Raw genomic sequence first — 12,932 nt, forward strand, 5'->3', positions numbered from 1 at the left:
TCCTGTTGTTCACTAGCGCTTTTGTGGATTTCTCGACGTATGGTGACAGCGGGTTAATGTAAACTGTACTTCATAGTGTGATAACCTGCTTTTTGCCAGTTAAAACTAACTCTCTCCTTCTCAGACTAAAAGCTGTTCAGGCTTTATGTTAGCTTCCTGAGCTGGACAGACTCCATCTTAGCTTCTACATTTTAGTTGTTTTCCCACCATTCAGTACGGAACCAGAGTACGTAGCAGCTGGGGCGGGCTGACACTGGGCACCCCCAGGAATGCATTTGTTGATAAGAGGCCGACTTAAGTGGTACCAACAGAGCCTGGGAATGCAGGCAGCTGCTGTCCAGTGCCCAGAGCCCCCGTTACCTATGTAAGTTGTATGTCTTTTGTGACAACTGTACCCCTCGCACCTGGCACTGTTTTATTTCTCATGTACTAGGTTAACTTTTAACTTTTTGCTTACTCTGCTTTTGTGAAAAATTTGCTTCAGCTACGTTCCCCCTCCCTTTTAAAACTAGGGTATAAAAGACCACCTAACATTTTCTTAGGGGCCGGCCGAGAGAATTTTGTGCGTCAGCCACCTCTCGGTCGCTGGCATAATAAAGGACTCATAATTCAATCTCAGAGTGTGCTGCATTCTTTGACTCGCTCGGGTACAACAATAAGGTCTTCTGCTTCTGCTTCTTCTTATTCTTCTTTTTCTTTTTCTTCTCCTTCTTTCTTCTTCTTCTTCTTCTTCTTCTTCTTCTTCTTCTTCTTCTTCTTCTTCTTTTCTACTCCTTTCTTCTTCTCCTTCTCCTTCTTTTTTGTAGTATTTTATTTACTGATCTCTCTGAAACATGCACAAGTTTATATAGCTAAGGGAACTTACTTACCATGCTAAGATGTTGCTCAACATGACAAGTTTCTACAAAATATATTTCAAGGTATATAGTACCTTCATTTCATTCCCGAGGAATCAACATGTGAACATGACGTTTGGTTGGTGAAATTTAGGATACAAGCATAAGTGTCAAATAATATCACACTTCCGGTTTAATGGAAAACATAACGGTTGTGACAGTCTCACCTAACGCTTTGGTTAAAGAAAGGGAGAAGACGGACAGGGGTGTCACAGAAGCATGCGAGGATTTGACAGTTCGAATCATCTATAGCCCTTCTGAGAAACTACAGATGAAAAATACGTAGTAAAAATTTCTGTAGGCCGGGCGTGGTGGCTCACGCCTATAATCCCATCATTTTGGGAGGCCGAGGCGGGTGGATCATGAGGTCGAGAGATCCGGACCAGACCATCCTGGTCAACATGGTGAAACCCCATCTCTACTAAAAATACAAAAATTAGCTGGGCGTGGTGGCGCGCGCCTGTAGTCCCAGCTACTCTGGAGGCTGAGGCAGGAGAATTGCTTGAACCCGGGAGGCGGAGGTTGCGGTGAGCCGAGATCGTGCCATTGCACTCCAGCCTAGGTAACAAGAGCGAAACTCTGTCTCAAAAAAAAAAAAAGAAAAAGAAAAAAGAAAGAAAGAAAGAAAGAAAGAAAGAAAGAAAGAAAGAAAGAAAGAAAGAAAGAAAGAAAGAAAGAAAGAAAGAAGGAAGGAAAAAATTTCTGTAACATGGTGGTTTCGGTACATTTATACTGATCATCATTCCATTCACGCACTCAAATAACTGCTGCTTCTGATCACTGAAAACTAGATTCAAAGCCACTGCTCCACAAGCTGATGCTACCGGTCCCCTATAATAACAGGTAGTTTAAATCTGGAAAGAAGGCAAAGCATACTGGTTAGTCAATGACTTGTAGAGATAATTGAGGCTACACTACTATACATAATCAGGTGCACGGTGTTCGTAACAATGCATACTGTGGTCCGGAGGTAATTCCGATTACCATATTCTATATTTATTGGTCATCGACAGCATACATTTTATGCTCCAAAAGAAATACCCCGATCCATCCAACAAAATGGTCACATTTCATGTTCTTTTAAAGGCAGACGAACTAAATTTAACGAAGCATTGGCTCTTCTTAATATCCCATTTTCAAGTTACTGATACGAATCCGCCAAAGAAACAATTATGCGTTTTACCTAACATCAAGTAATCTGCAAAGTTCCCGAGACAGACGCATGGCTTGTTCAGTTTCCAAAAGTAAATACAGGCTTTCTGACTGAAAACATTCGCATTCCTAGCTCTCCTCTAAACCAAACATTCAAAAGAAAATTACAAAAAAATGACCTCTAAGCTTCTGAATAGTCCACTTGGTGACATAGAGTATTTTCCGTCCCAACACTTTCTCGACTGCAAAAGATATTTACTTCCTAAGTACATGACAAAGTCTTCGTTTCAAACCATTCACTCAGTTAGTTTCCATGGTAACATTGCGGGATTCCTTGGCCACCATCAGTCGCATTAGTTGACTGTGGAATTTCTCAATCTTCTTTACATCTTGAGCTTGCTCTGTTTTAGACACCAAAGAAACTCGATCATCTGTTACTTTCATACATACACCAGTTCCCATCAGAATGCCTGTATGTATTTGTCAGCTGGGCGCGGTGGCTCACGCCTGTCATCCCAGCACTTTGGGAGGCTGAGGTGGGTGGATTGCTTGAGCCTAGGAGTTTGAGATTGCTTGAGCCTAGGAGTTTGAGACCGGTCTGGCCAACATGGCAAAACCTCGTCTCTACTAAAATACAAAGATTAGCCGGGCATGGTGGCACAACTCCTGTAATCCCAGCTACTGGGGAGGCTGAGGCACAAGAATCGCTTGAACCCAGGAAGCAGAGGTTGCAGTGAGACAAGATCGCACCACTGCGCTCCAGCCTGGGCAACAGAGCAAGACTCCGTCTCAAAAGCAAAATTTAAAAAAGATATAAGGCACAACTGTAAACTTAGCTGAATTCTGATATCTACCCATTTTTGTGTCATCCCTATAGTTCACTTTGTATTAAGTTGGGTTTCATTTGGGATTTGCGATGTACATATATATTTCTAGCTGTTCATACAAAGTTCTTATATATCAAATGAAAAGTGTTTTTCTCGTATGTTATTAAGTAGTGAATATATAAGGACTGTACTGATCTTCTAGGCTTGAGTTTACATAGGTGAATATCACCAACACCTGGCCTTAGAAAAGGACCATGTCGTTTTTGTTTTGTTTTGGTTTTTTTGGGCTATGACTTACGTCTTTTCTTGCCTCCTTCCTAGACGTTCCTATTTCGCTTTCTTGTCGGCTCACTTTTTCCCGTTCTATTTTCCACCAAACCATCTGTAGAGCTACAGAAGGTATCCTTTCTTATTTTTGGTAAAAGCCAGAACTTTACCTAGGAATCTTTTAACAGTTTTTTAGTGCTTATTTTTAAAATCACTGTCAACAATAAATCTAAGCCTAGAAGTATCCCTTCTTTCAACATATTTTTATTTGTTTCCCCGAGATGTGAAAGGGTTTCATTCCTTTAAGAGGCCTAACAGATTTGCCCCGACAGAGTTCACAAAACCCACTTCTCTAGAACGTAAATTGCTATCATGGGAGACTACCCAGAAATCTGACTCATGGCCCTGTGCCCACACTCTAAGACCTGTGTCTTTTGGAGAAGATCACAATGATTTAAGGACATTTTGAAACTTCCAATTATGTCTAAAAATTATATTCTTTTGTTTACATGATGAAACTTTTTGTTGTTCCTTGCTGGTATATAATAAAATATGTACGTGGGCGGGGGGGGGGGGAAGAAGAAGAATGCCTGTGTTTGAGAACCACACGTGCCGTGCCGTGCCCTGCCGTGCCGTCACTGGGTCAGCGAGGTGAAGCTTCTCTCTCGGCAGGCAGGCAGCGTGGCTGAACTCCTCCCAGGTCTGGTACTGGGGCATCGTGGCCTGGAGTGCAAAAGTAAACAGAAGCAAGGCCGCAGAACCCGGCCCGGCAAACTACCTAGAGTCGCCAACGGACGCAAAAGTCATAAGGTCTTGTTTTCTACAAATTCATGAGGGCTTCTTCTTCTTCTTCTTTTCCTTCTTTTTCTTCTCTCCCTCTCTCCCCCCCCCCCGTCTCTGTCTCCCTCTCTCTCTCTCTCTCTCTCTCTCTCTCTCTCTCTCTCTCTCTCTCTCTCTCTCTCTCTCTCTCTCTCTCTCCCCCCCCCCCTCCGTCTCTCTCTCTCTCCCCCTCCCTCTCCCTCTTTTTCTTTTTACTAGAAGCTCAGGTAGATCTAATCTAATCTAATCCATTCCCAAGGCCTCAATTCTTTACTTTAGGAATCCCAGATTTGATCTCCATACAGAATCCTGTACGGAAGTGGCGAGTTGATTTCTGGACTTGGAGACCTCATAGATGTTACACATTAATAAAGATTCAGGCCTGGCACGCTCAGCCTCCCAAAGTGCTGGGATTACAGGCGTGCTGTTCACGCCCACTTATGCCCGGTGTGTTATGAGCGGCTCGGCTAACATGGTAACTTTGTGGCCCCATGGTTGGGCCTTTGGTTTCCACCCTAACAGCCAGAGGCTACCTGAGAGAGCCCTGTCCCTCGAAAGAAGGGTGGTTATCTGCAGATAGCAGCAGCGTCTTGCTGTGAAATCCACAAAGCCTCCACTGCGATTCAGAACGGTGTATGTCCCAAACGGCTGGTCCTGTTTATCTGCTCTGGTCTTTAGGAACGAATGCTCCCCTACTAAAATCTGTCACGGACACCTCCGGGACCGATGAATATGGTGGGTGCAAGTTCGGAGGTGAGGCGGGTACTTCGCTAGAGCTGAGGAGTTCGAGACCGGCCCGGGCGACAGGCTGCAGTGCATTTGTCTGTCCAAGGCCCATGGCAGCCTCCGCTTCCCTACCTCGAGCAATCCTCCCACCTCGGGCTCCAAAAAAGCTAGAACTACAGGCGCCTGCCATCACGATGCCCGGCTAACTTTTTAAGTGCTTTTATTTTTTAGTACAAACGGGGACTCGCTGTGTTGCCAGGGCTGGTCTCAAACTCCTGGGCTCGAGCGATTCTTCCACCTAAGTAAGTCTCCCAAAGTGTTGGGGTTACAGGCGTGAGCCATGGTGCGCTGTCCTCTTCTTTATTTCTTTCATTCCTCCTCTCTCTCTCTCTCTCTCTCGCTCTCGCTCTCGCTCTCGCTCTCGCTCTCGCTCTCGCTCTCGCTCTCGCTCTCGCTCTCGCTCTCCCCCCCCACCGCTCTCTCTCTGTCTCTCTCCCTCCCTCCCTCTCTCCTCTCTCTCTCATTCTTTTTCTTTTTTCTCTTTCTTCCTCCCTACTTTCTCTGATTTCTCATTATCTTTTTCTTTCTGCTATTTCTCTTTCTATTTTCTTTTTCATCTTTCTTCCCTTTACATCTCTGTCTCTTTCTTTCTTTCTTTTTTCTTTTTTCTTTTTTTTTCCTTCGAGACGGAGTTTCGCTCTCGTTACCCAGGCTGGAGTGCAATGGCGCGATCTCGGCTCACCACGGCCCCCGCCTCCTGGGTTCAAGCAATTCTCCTGCCTCAGCCTCCCGAGTAGCTGGGACTACAGGCTGCGCCACCATGCCCAGGTAATTTTTGTATTTTTTAGTCGAGACGGGGTTTCGTCATGTTGACGAGGATGGTCTCGATCTCTTGACCTCGTGATCCACCCGCCTCGGCCTCCCAAACCAAAGTGCTGGGATTATGGGCGTGAGCCACCGCGCCCGGCCCTCTCTTTCTTTATATTTCTTGTTCTTTATCTTCCTTTTTATTTTTTTATTTTTTATTTATTTATTTTTTTATAAAGATGGGGTTTCACCATGATGGCCAGGCTGGTCTTGAACTCCTGAGCTCAGGTGATCCACCCACCTCGGCCTCCCAAAGTGCTGGGATGACAGGCGTGAGCCACCGCGCCCGGCCTGTTCCTTATCTTCCTTACTCTCTTTCTCTTTTCTTTATTTGTTTCTTTCCATCTCTCCGTGTGTGTGTCTTTCTGTGGATTCTGAAAGAGTCTCTTCAATCTGTACCACAGACCTCTGAGACTTTCGCTTTGTTGTGCTTTTCCTCCTTGTCGTGTAAAATGTGTTCGCTTATTCTTGTGGCCTGATGACGACATGAAGACGAATTGGGAAAGGAGGGAGTTTTTATTTCTGTGACTGCTGACGGGGAAACGGAAGGCCTGGAAAATATCGCCAGACCGACTCAAAGTTACAGAGGATGTCAGGGCCTGTATACCTTCCGAGCTCTCTGTGTACGTGTAACAGTGCGTATTCACCTCAAGAGGGAAGCGATTTTTTTTTCCTTTTTTTTTTTCCTTCCCCGCCCCCGGAGTCTTGCTCTGTCGCCCAGGCTGAAGTGCAGTGGTGAGATCTCGGCTCAGTGCGACCTCCACCTCCCGAGTTCCAGCGATTCTCCTGCCTCAGCCTTTCGAGGGCCTAGAGATGGTGGTTTCGTCGCGTGGACCGGGCTGGTTTGGAACTCCTGACCTCAGGCGACCCGCCCGCATCTGCCTCTGCCTCTGCCTCTGCCTACTAGAGTGCAGGGGTGACGGGCGTGGGCCGCTAGGCCCCGGCCTGCTTTTTCTTTTGTCACTAGAAAAGAAAATAGTGCGGGCCCTCTCGTGATCACGGTATAAACCCTTCTATACTGTGGAATACGGCGCGCGTGTGCGTGCGTGCGTGCGTGCGTACGTAGGTGCGTGTGTTTCTGTGTGTATTGCCGAGTCATGGTGCTTCCTTCCCCCGCAGGGGCTCCGCTCGGTTAGTTGTGGGGATAATGCCTGGGAGGGTGCCGGGCTGACACTTGCATATGTTGTCTTCGGGCGTCACCTAGCGGTCACGGTTCTTGAAGGTCTAGGCGGCATACGGGACGCTCTGGCCGCCCGCCCGCAGTCAGGAGCGATTGTGGCTTCTCTCCGCTACCCGCCGCCCCGCCCACGCCCCGAGCTCACCCGCCCCCGCCCCGCCCCGCCCCCACCTTGGTCCGTCCGTCCGTCCGTCCGTCCCCCTCACTCCCTCGTTGCCCAGAAGACCCCTGGAGACCCTGGCTGGGCCCGATTGTTCTTCTCTTTGATCCGTTGTTTCCCTTTCTCTCTTCGTGTCTTTTTTTTTTTTTTTTTTTTTTTGAGACGGAGTTTCGCTCTTGATACCCAGGCTGGAGCGCAATGGCGCTGTCTCGGCTCACCGCAACCTCCGCCTCCTGGGTTCAGGCAATTCTCCTGCCTCAGCCTCCTGAGTAGCTGGGATTACAGTCACGCGCCACCGTGCCCAGCTAATTTTTTGTATTAGTAGAGACGGGGTTTCACCATGTTGACCAGGATGGTCTCGATCTCTTGACCTCGTGATCCACCCGCCTCGGCCTCCCAAAGTGCTGGGATTACAGGCTTGAGCCACCGCGCCCGGCCTCTTCGTGTCTTTTTAACCCATATGGACTCTGCTGCCTGGGTTTTATGGATGACAGCTCCACTTTAGGCCTTGCCGTTAGTGGGGACTTTCCTGATTCTCCTCAGTTGTAGTGAAAGCAGGTAGATGTCAAGAGCGTGCAAGTAAATGGCATTTCCCAGAAGTCATCGAATGGGTGTGGAGGAAGAAACATGCGGTGCCCCCCTTTCAAGGCAGCGATGCCAGCAATAATGAATTAGGTGTCATTGCTGGAGTCGGCTTGTTTCCTGAGTTGCCCTCCGTGCCCACCCCCACCCCAGGCTTGAAAACATTCTAGAATAACCCACTGTGCCTCCGTCCCTTCCCCTTCCTCTTTCTGTCCCCTTCTGCTTGCTCCCCTCGGTTTCTCTCGTTCCAGTCAGGCATATCCTCTCCACTCCACCCCCACCCCCACTCCTTAGGTAAATTCAACCACCCTGGCCTGGGCCCTCATAGTCATTTTTTTTTTTTCATTTTTAAGATAGAGTCTCGCTCTGTCGCCCAGGCTAGAATGCAGCGGTGTGATCTCTGCTCACTGCAACGTCTGCCTCCCGGATTCAAGCAATTCTCCTGCCTCAGCCTTCTGAGTGGCTGGGGTTACAGGCATGCGCCACCACGCCTGGAGAACTTTTTCCTTTTCTTTATACGTTAAAATTAAAGAAGTTTTTTTGTGTTTTTAGTAGAGACGGGGTTTCACCATGTTGGCCAGCCTGGTCTTGAACGCCTGACCTCAGGTGGTCCACCCGCCTCAGCCCCCCAGAGTGCTGGGATGACAGGCTTGAGCCTCCGCGTCCGGCTCATAGTCACTTTTAACGGTTACGTTAAGTGTAAATTTTTATTTTCCTGGCCAACATATTAGTAAGGTGGAAGGTGTGTCGTAGCCCCTACCTGGGCCTTACTATGCTTTTAGAGGATTAAAAAACAAGAAAATAGGCCGGGCGCGGTGGCTCAAGCCTGTAATCCCAGCACTTTGGGAGGCCGAGGCGGGTGGATCACGAGGTCGAGAGATCGAGACCATCCTGGTCAACATGGTGAAACCCCGTCTCTACTAATACAAAAAAATTAGCTGGGCACGGTGGCGCGTGCCTGTAATCCCAGCTACTCAGGAGGCTGAGGCAGGAGAATTGCCTGAACCCAGGAGGCGGAGGTTGCAGTGAGCCGAGATCGCGCCATTGCACTCCAGCCTGGGTAACAAGAGCGAGACTCCGTCTCAAAAAAAACAAACAAAAAAAAAAACAAGAAAAGATCTTTCTATCCTTTCTCCTTTTGTTTCTGTCTTCCTAATTTCCTTTTCCAGCTCTTTCTTTCTTTCTTTGTTTCTTTCGTGGTTTCTGTGTTTCCTTGTATTTTGTCTTTTTTTGCGACAGAGTCTCACTCTGTCACCCAGTTCTGTGTTTCTTTCGTGGTTTCTGTGTTTCTTTCGTTGTTCCTGTGTTTCTTTCGTGGTTTCTGTGTTTCTTTTGTTGTTCCTGTGTTTCTTTCGTTGTTTCTGTGTTTCCCTTTTTTTTTTTTTGAGACAGAGTGCCACTCTCTCACCCAGTTCTGGTTCTTTCGTTCTTTCTGTGTTTCTTTCGTTGTTTCTGTGTTTGCTTTCCTTTATTTTCTTTTTGCGAGACAGTCTCACTCTGTCACTCGGTTCTGTGTTTCTTTCGCTGTTCCTGTGTTTGTTTGTTTGTTTGTTTCTTTCTTTCTTTCTTTCTTTCTTTCTTTCTTTCTTTCTTTCTTTCTTCTTCTTTCTTTCGAGACAGAGTCTCACTCTGTCACCCAGTTCTGTGTTTCTTTCGTTGTTCCTGTGTTTCCTTTTTTTTTTTTTTTTTTTCTCCTTTTTTTTTTTTGAGACAGAGTCTCACTCTGTCACCCAGGCTGGAGTGCAATGGCGCGATCTCGGCTCGCTGCAACCTCCGCCTCCCGGGTTCAGGCGATTCTCCTGCCTCAGCCTCCTGAGTAGCTGGCATTACAGGCAAGCGCCACCATGCCCAGCTAATTTTTTGTATTTTTAGTGTAGACGGGGTTTCACCATGTTGACCAGGATGGTCTCGATCTCTTGACCTCGTGATCCACCCGCCTCGGCCTCCCAAAGTGCTGGGATTACAGGCGTGAGCCACCGCGCCCGGCCTAGTTCTGTGTTTCTTTTGTTGTTTCTGTGTTTCTTTCGTTGTTCCTGTCTTTCTTTCTTTCGTTGTTCCTGTCTGTCTGTCTGTCTGTCTGTCTGTCTTTCTTTCTTTCTTTCTTTCTTTCTTTCTTTCTTTCTTTCTTTTTCTTTCTTTCTTTCTTTCGAGACAGAGTCTCACTCTGTCACCCAGTTCTGTGTTTCTTTCGTTGTTCCTGTGTTTCCTTTTTTTTTTTTTTGTAGCTGGGATTACAGGCGCGTGCCACCGCGCCCAGCTAATGTTTGTTTTTTTAGCAGAGACGGGGTTTCAACATTTTGGCCAGGCTGGTCTCGAACTCCTGACCTTGTGATCCACCCGCCTCGGCCTCCCAAAGTGCTGGGATTACAGGCATGAGCCACCGTGCCCGGCCTCTGCGTTTCTTTGTCTCTCTTTCTCTCTCTCTCTCTCTCTCTCTCTCTCTCTCTCTCTCTCTCTCTCTCTCTCTCTCTCTCTCGCTGTTTCTTTCTCTCTGTCTCTCTGTCTCTCTGTCTTTCTTTCTAGACGGAGCCTTGCTGTGTCGCCAGGCCAGATAGTGTTTAGTACCGAATTTTATTTTCTCCATTTTCTGTCTTTTTCTTCCTTCCTTCCTTTCTTTCTTTCCTCCTCCTCCTCCTCCTCCTCCTCCTCCTCCTCCTCCTCCTCCTCCTCCTCCTCCTTCTTCTTCCCCTTCTTCTTCTTTTTTAATTTTCACCTTGATGCAGGTGGGCGAACGCTGAAAAAGGCATTAGCCTCTTCTTTCTTTCTTTCTTTCTTTTTCTTTCTTTCTTTCTTTCTTTCTTTCTTTCTTTCTTTCTTTCTTTCTTTTTCTTTCCCTCCTTCCTCCCTCCCTTCTGTCCTTTTATCTGTTCCTTTCCTTTATTCTTTCTTTCTTTCTTTGTCTTTTATACTTTCTTTTTTCCTCTCTTTCGCCCTTCTTTCCGTCATCTCTTTCCTCATTCTTTCTCTTTTTCATCTTTCTTCATTTTCCACCTTTCATCATATACCTTCTCCAGATTTTTTAAATTCTGTCTGTTTTCTCCATCTCCTTCCTCCCCGCTCCCTGCTTGCTTTCTTCCCTCCCTCCTTCCTCCATCTCTCTTTTTTCTATCCCCTCCCTCCCTCCCTCCCTCCCTCCCTCCCTCCCTCCCATCCCCCACCCCGTGTGGATTGTGAACGTGTCCTCATTCGGCGTCTCTCTGTCACCTGAACGACTCGCGCCCGAGTCCTGTGTGTTCTTTCTCCCTCCGAGATGCATCTCCAAACACCCACACGTCATGGGCTTGTCTTTTGACTCTGTCTCGGTCTACGCAGATACACGTTTGGAGGAGCGTTTCTGTGGGGTTGGGGTGGAGGGGCTGTGTTTTCGGCCTCGGGAAGACTTTCTCGACTCACGGTTTCGGTTTTGCGGTCCGCCGGCCGCCCTGCCATCCGGATGTGTCTCGGTGACAGGTTTGGGATGGTGACATGTCGCCGGTTTTCGGGCTCCATCTGGTGGCCGCTTTTATATGGTTCTCCTGGCTTCCAGAGCTCCGGTGGCAGCTGCTGAGCGAGGGGAGCGTCCCTGCTGTGAGCTAGGCAGAGCTCCGGAAAGCCTGCGGCTGTCAGCGGGGCTGTCCCTGTGGCGCCAGAGCTCTGGCGAGTCACTTGTGAGTCAGAGCACGGGCGTGCAGGGCTATATAGGGGCAGGCTGTCGCCGAGTTTCCAGGCCCGAGCGAGGTGTGCGGGCTGCCGGGGCTGGTCGACCAGCACGCCGTAGCTCCCGAGGCCCGACCCGCGACCCGCGGGGACCCTCCGGGCATGGCGCGGGTGGCCGGGGACGCCCCTCCCCGGCCCTGTCGCGGGCCTGTGCGGGCCCTGGCCGCCTGAGGCACCCGCCGAATCTCTTTTCCAAGTTCTCGTGGGGAGTCGGTGGCCGTCCTGCGCCGTCCTCCCGGGGTGCCGTACCCGGCTGCGGTCCCTCTGCTGTGATACTTTTCTTCCAAGTCCGCGTTCGTAGTCGGAGAGTGGTCCCTGAGAGCGCCTTCGGTCCCTCGTGTGTCCCTCGCGTGTGAGGGGACGGCCGAATGGGTCTCGCTCTGGAGGCACGGGTCGGCCCCTGCGTGGCACCGGTGGCCCGGAGGGCGTCCCTGGTCTTGGGGGTCGACGAGACGGCCCTGGGTGCTCCGTGTGTGGCTGCGATGGTGGCCTTTTTGGGGACAGATGTCCGTGTCGTGCGTTTCTGAGTCGGTGGTGTGGCCGGTGACTCGACCCCCTGCCCCCCAGGGTGGGTATATCTTTCACGCTGAGTTTGAATTTTGGGCCACCGGGTTGTTGCTGACACGCTGTCCTCTGGCGACTTGTCGCTGGAGAGGTCGGGCCTCTGGATGCGTGGGGGTTTATCTGGTCTGGCGGTGACCTGGCTAGCCGGCCCTGCTCTGGCTTGAGCCGCCGGCTGGGGCCCGTGTGCCTTGCCTCTCACGCATCCGTCTGAGTGTCCCGGCTCCCCGGTGCCGCCCTGGGTGGGCCCGGGTCTCCTCTGACCCACCCGGGTGTGGTGGGGAGAGGCCGATGCGGGTGGGGGGCTCCCTTCCGCCTGCGCGTGCGCTCCCCGCTGCGGGCACCTGGGGCGGTCGTGACAACCCCGCTCCGTTGGCTCCGTGCCGTGCGTGTCAGGCGTCCTCCGCTCCCTTGGGGTTGTCCGCCGTCCCTTCCCTCAGAGCGGGGCTGGCCGACCGCGGGCTGTGGTCGGCTCGGTGGTTTGGTGAGGCTGGTGAGGTCCCGTTGCTCCGCTCTGGGTCTTGTTCCGATCGATGTGGTGACGTCATGCTCTCCCGGGCTGCGACCGTTCCGCGGTGGGCGAGGGACGGACCTTCATGGTGAATGGCTCCGCTCTTCTCACCCCACCCGCGGGGGGGCCCCGTGTCTCTCCTCTCCCTGCATGTGTGGGGCTGGTGGTGGGAGGCATTAGGGGTACGGAATCCGGCCCGACCTCGCCGTGCTTCTCCTGTCGTCTGCCTGGCGGGGGCGGCGGGGTCCTCTGACACGGCAGGCATCCCTCGCTCTCGCCTCCTGTGGGTGTTGCCTTGCGGGCGCGGCCCCCCTCCGCGGCGGTGGGGGGCTGTCCCGCCGGCCCGTCGTCCTGCCCTTGCCGGGGTGGTGCGAGCGTTGGCTCCGCTCAGGCCTTTGCGGTGCTCCTGGAGCGCTCCGGGTTGTCACTCAGGTGCCCGAGGCCGAGTGGTGGTGGTGTTCCCGCCCCTGGGGCCCCCTCCTCCGGCTGCTGCCACGGGGGGTCTGCGTGTGGGTCCTGAGGAGGAGCTCAGCTCATTGGAGGGGGTGTGGTCGAGCGAGGTGCGCCTCTCCCGCGTGGGGTAAGGGGTGCCGCAGGTTTTCCTTCTCCTGCTGCCGTAGACCACGGCCCCCCCTCCCTTCCCCAGGTGTCCCTGAGCGCCTCCGTGGCTGGCCCGGTGAGGGGGCGACCG

This window comes from Aotus nancymaae, unplaced genomic scaffold (assembly GCF_030222135.1).
Source record: "Aotus nancymaae isolate 86718 unplaced genomic scaffold, 86718_ANA_hifiasm-v0.15.2.pri h1tg000418l, whole genome shotgun sequence".
In the NCBI taxonomy this organism is placed as follows: domain Eukaryota; kingdom Metazoa; phylum Chordata; class Mammalia; order Primates; family Aotidae; genus Aotus; species Aotus nancymaae.